We start from the raw sequence: 6,000 nt of genomic DNA on the forward strand, positions 1-6,000 counted from the left end.
CAGAGGCCAAGTTTTCCCATCTGTTGAGGTTCATTCCTAAGGCTTTCAGATCCCTTTTGCAGATATCCTTGTAGCGCAGCTGTGGTTTACCCGTAGGGCGCTTCCCTGCACAAGTTCTCCATAGAGGAGATCCTTTGGGATCCGACCATCGCCCATTCTCACAACATGACCAAGCCAACGCAGGCGTCTCTGTTTCAGCAGTGTATACACGCTGGGGATTCCAGCTTGTTCCAGGACTGTGTTGTTTGGAACTTTGTCCTGCCAGGTGATACCGAGGATTCATCGGAGGCAGCACATGTGGAAAGCGTTCAGCTTCTTCTCCTGTTGTGTGTGAAGAGTCCATGACTCGCTGCAGTACAGAAGTGTACTCAGGACACAAGCTCTGTAGACCTGGATCTTGGTATGTTCTGTCAGCTTCTTGTTGGACCAGACTCTCTTTGCAAGTCTGGAAAACGTGGTAGCTGCTTTGCCGATGCATCTGTTTAGCTCGGTATCGAGAGAAAGAGTGTCGGAGATCTTTGAGCCAAGGTACACAAAGTCATGGACAACCTCCAGTTTGTGTGCAGAGATTGTAATGCAGGGAAGTGAGTCCATATCCTGAACCATGACCTGTGTTTTCTTCAGGCTGATTGTCAGTCCAAAGTCTTGCTAAAACAGTTCATGAGCTGCTGGAGATCTTTGGCAGTGTAGGCGGTGACAGCTGCATCTTCGGCAAAGAGGAAGTCACGCAGACATTTCAGCTGGACTTTGGACTTTGCTCTCAAGTCTGGAGAGGTTGAAGAGCTTTCCGTCTGATCTGGTCCAGAGATAGATACCTTCCATTGCAGTTCCAAAGGCCTGCTTTAGCAGGACAGTGAAGAAAATCCCAAACAAGGTTGGTGCGAGAACACAGCCCTGCTTCACTTTGCTTCGGATGTCAAAGGGGTCTGATGTGGAGCCATAAAAGACTACAGTGCCCTTCATGTCCTTGTGGAAAGACCTGATGATTCTGAGGAGCCTGGGTGGACATCCAATCTTGGGGAGAATCTTGAAGAGGCCACCCCTGCTGACCAGGTCGAAAGCCTTCGTGAGATCTATGAAGACTATAAAGAGTGGTTGTCGTTGTTCTCTGCATTTCTCCTGCAGCTGTCTAAGGGAGAATACCATATCGGCGGTGGACCTGTTGGGTCAGAATCCGCACTGCAATTCTGGATAAACACTCTCTGCAAGTACCTGGAGCCTCTTTAGTGCAACTCGGGCAAACAGCTTTCCTACAGCGCTAAGGAGAGAGATGCTGTAGTTATTGCAGTCACCCCTGTCGCCTTTGTTCCTGTACAGTGTGATGATGTTTGCATCCTTCATGTCCTGTGGTACTCCACCTTCTCTCCAGCAGAGGCAGAGGATTTCATGCAGCTCAGTGGTGATGATCTCTTTGCAGCACTTTAGGACTTCAGCAGGGATGCTGTCTTTCCCAGGTGCCTTGCCAGAGGCGAGGGAGTCCAGGGCCATGTGAAGTTCTTCTAGGGTTCTTCTAGGGTTGGTTCACTGTCAAGCTCCTCCAACACAGGCAGGCACTCAATGTTGTTCAGTGCTTCCTCAGTTACTGCATTTTCTTGGGAATACAGCTCAGAGAAGTGCTGCACCCAGCGTTCCATCTGCTGTGCCCGGTCCTGGATGACCTCCCCTGTGGCAGACTTCAGAGGGGCAGTTTTCTTCTGTGTTGGACCTACGGCCTGCTTGATACCATCATACAGCCCCTTGATGTTGCCCGTGTCAGCTGCTATTTGTATCTGGGAACAGAGCTGGAGCCAGTAGTCATTAGAACATCTCCTGGCAGTCTGCTGGACTTTGCTGCGAGCAGCTCAGAGGACCTGCAAGTTGCGCTCACTGGGACAGGCTTTGTATGCTGCTAGAGCTCTCCTCTTTTCCTCAATGACTGGTGTCAACTCCTCAGAGTGGGCTTCAAGCCAGTCTGCCATCTTGTTGGTCTTCTTGTTGAATATGGACAAGGCGGTGTTGTAAATGGCATTCTTGAAATGTTCCCATCTGTTGGATGCATCTGCATTGGCCAGGCCTGGAAGAGATTCCTCAAGCGCTTGTGCAAATTCCTCCACTCTTCCCTGATCCCAGGTCTTACTGGTGTCAATGCGAGGTCTTCCTTCCTTTTTCGTGTGATACAGTTGCTTAGTTAGCAGTTTCACTCTGCTGCACACCAGGGAGTGGTCAGTGTCGCAGGCAGCACCCTGATAACTGCGTGTGATCTTGATGCTGGGAAGGCTGGAGCGTCTGATGAGAATCAGGTCGAGCTGGTGCCAGTGCTTTGATCTTGGGTGTCTCCAAGAGACTCTGTGTTGGGGCTTTGTGTTGAAGAACGTGTTGCTGACGCAGAGACTGTGATGACAGCAAAACTCTAGCAGGTGTTGGCCATTTTCATTTGCAAGTGGGCCACAAACTGTGATCAGCGCCAACTCTAGTATTGAAGTCGCTGAGGATGAACAATGGCTCTTTTTCGGGGATTTTCTTGATAGTGGTGGCCAGGTCACCGTAGAATTTGTCTTTAGCTTCCGTTGAAGATGACAGAGTCAGTGCATATGCACTGATGAGAGTGACAAGTCCTGCTGACGAGTGGAGCTGCAGGGACAAAATTCTTTCACTTCCTGCAGTAGGTAGGATGATGGATTCCAGCAGGGTATTTCTGACTGCAAAGCCATCACCATGTTCCCTGGTCTCGTTTGGTGGTTTTCCCTGCCAGAAAAATGAGAAATTTCTCTTCGCAGTAGCAGAACTGAAAGGACCAGCATGGTCATTGCTGCAAATGTTTATTGGTCTGGAACTGGGATTACGGGATAGAGAGCTAGTGGTCCTATTTGTTCAATGGGGTTTACTGTCAGGAAAGTGTGGTTAGGATTGCAGCCTAAAAGACTTATTAGTCAAAATAACATGGATATACACTTGTATAATCATATGCAGAAGTAAGCCTTGTTCCTACATTTCTACATTATAATTTGAAATCGTATTTGGCATTGAGCTGAAATGGAAGAAGCTGAAGAACATTTCATAGGTGTATGTCATAAGGAGCATGCACAAAATTACATTCACTACTTCCAGGCGATGCGACTCCAAACATATGTGCAAGTGCTCATTATTATAACAAAGCCTTGTTTCCCAATCACAGCAATGCACATTGGCAAAATTCCAAAAGTTTGCACAAATTGGGGCTTTTTCACACAAACACTATGCCATATTTCTCACAGACCACAAATCGGACTAATATAGGAAAGAAAATCTAACCATGGCAATTGAAGAGGGATATGACCAAGAACTTGGGTTACAAATCCATTGGAATACATCAGGAATTGAAGGTCTTGCTTCGTTAGATAATTATCAACAGAAGGCTAAAATCAGTCACCCCAGCCAAGAAAATATGCCTACAACCAACTTACAGGCTTTGAAAAGATGAAGCAGAGCTGGATGGAAAGAAAGGAAAAACACAAATCCTGTTGTGACAGAAACACATAACCACTGAAATGCCTTGGAAGATATTCCAAGGCATTTGATGTTGCAAATGGTCAGTGGAAACCTGATGTAATTACAGCAACCATGCATGCAATGCTGCAGACAGAGAAACCGACATCTCAACATAATTGCAGACACCTGAGGCCTACACATGGTTTCATGCTTGCCAGCAGACCTGATGGACCCATGATTTGTGACCCAGGATCAGCCAATGGTGAGCATATGCATACAGATTCTTCAAAGCCCCTGAAGAACCTCAAACAAGCCTCAGCCAAACAGGGAGCCAATGAACACTCAAATCAGCACAAATTACATTGGATCACAGCTCTGAATGCAAGTAGAAGCAGTGCACTTCAGACATGGGAGGTGTTTCAAGCCCAAAGAATGGAAGGACTGAGATCTGAACTGATGAACACATGAGTAGAAGCAAATTTGCCATTGCTTTGTGAGCTTTTTGTAGAAATGCGATATTCAAATATTCAATAGTAACCTTCAGCAACGCCCTACCCCTTTTATTGTTTGCAGAACAGATGTGCTGTATTCATGTGAATTATCTCCTATGTCCAGATTTTCTCATCTCTTCTCTGTGTATGGCAGAGCAGGTTGCCCAGAAATCTGAGCAGTGACCTGGATAAGGGTTTGCTCAGACACAAGTAGTTGAATCAAGAATAAGGTTTTGAACTTCATGGAAGTTCAGAGTTCAAGAGAATGTTGTGACTTCTGTGATCTGAGAGTTCTGTGATTCCAAGGCCATTACTAAAATATGTACTGTGTAAGTATGTGGCTGGTGGGGGAAAAACCACTTCTGTAAGAAAATAAGGTTTGTGGACAAATCAACACCGTCTGTCTTTCCACAATATATTCACAGACTTCAATATGAAGTCATATTCATACTGAAGTCTGTGAATATATTGTGGAAGGGCAGACGGTGTTGATTTGCCCACCAACCTTATTTTCTCACAGAAGTGGTTTTTTCCCCCCACCATCCTGGTTCTCCAGTGCTAAGTGCTAAAATTTCTAATAAAGTTAATAAAAATTAAGGTAACTAAGGGGCCCTATCTTACCCACCACCACCCCGGCTGGTGCAACTGCACCAAAAACAAATGCACTGTATCCTCTGGGGAGGGGGAGGGTTGGTGGGCATGAATTAGGAGGCTATGGAGGAGAAAGGGGATTTAAATCCCACAATTGTCTCCTCTGACCTGCACTAGCTCTTTAGAGAAGAGTAAGGGGGTGGGCAGGCTGCCCACAAAGGAGATTTGATCTGGCGTGCACTATTGCTGCCGGATGCACCCCTTCTGCAGCCTCCCCACCCCATTCCACTTCACCTCCTCCCTACATCCTACCTGCCTCGGCAGGTCCAGTGCGCTCCAGTGGGCATGGGAAGCTTCTGGCCTTCCCGCTGGCACTCTGGCAATGCATGAAGCAGTGCACTGCCAGAGTGTCTTTTGACAACAGTCATTAAAGAGGTAGTGCTGTCGAGACAGTGCTACGAGCCAATAAGATTGGGCTGATGGGGATGATGGAGCAAATTTAGCAGTTTTACCCTCCTTCTCCATCAGTTGGATTGTGGCACAGCACTTATCCATCTGTGAGTACAGTACAGGACTAGTACAGGACTAGTTCATTGCTTGTGGGACTGAGAAGAAGTTTTTTTACCTTCCTACCAGACTGGCTGTGGTCAAGGTTCCCAACCCCAGTCCCAACCGGGTAGTGGTTGTATTAGCTGACAACCAGGTGCAGTGCTAGTAAGGGGAAGTGGTAGAGTTTGAGGGCCCAATCCTATCCAGTTTTCCACTGCTGGTGCAACTGTGCTAATGGGGCATGCACTGCATCTTGTAGTGGGGCAGCAGTCACAGAGGCCTCCTTAAGGTATGGAAACATTTGTTTCCTTACCATGGGGCTGCATTGTAATTGCACCGGGGCTGGAAAATTGGATAGGATTGGGCCCTGAGTGAGCAAAATGAGTACAGGTCTGGCAGGAGGTCTGGTCTAGAGGGTAGAGCCTCCATTTGCCTGAAGATTAACATCCACAAGGTCGCCAGTTCGAGGCCACCGGCACCGTGCGACCTTGAAGCAGCTGGCAAGCTGCAGCTGAGCTGTTCCATCTGCTCGGAGCATGGGAGGATGGAGGCCAGAATGTTAAACCAGATCGGAGTGTATCATCTTGAATGTGGTGGTTCTTGAAAGAGAGAACCTTCTTTCAATTTGTAAAAATCCCTGCGTGGATTTAATAAGCCTGCCTGTGTAAACCGCCTTGAATAAAGTCTTGAATAAAGACCAAGAAAGGCGGTATATAAATACTGTATATTATTATTATTATTACAGGTGGAGCCTAATTTATACGCGTGAGTTCCGTTCCGTGACCCGGCGCGATTAACAAAAAACACGTTGTGCTAAATTCCATAGAGTTAAGCAAACATTCTGTTCAAAACGTACTATGTTTAATCATACATTGAAAATGATTATATCCCACTTTCCCCTCTAAAATATAAAGTGCTCTGG

The sequence above is a fragment of the Tiliqua scincoides genome, chromosome 1 (genome assembly GCF_035046505.1).
Source record: "Tiliqua scincoides isolate rTilSci1 chromosome 1, rTilSci1.hap2, whole genome shotgun sequence".
Lineage (NCBI taxonomy): Eukaryota > Metazoa > Chordata > Lepidosauria > Squamata > Scincidae > Tiliqua > Tiliqua scincoides.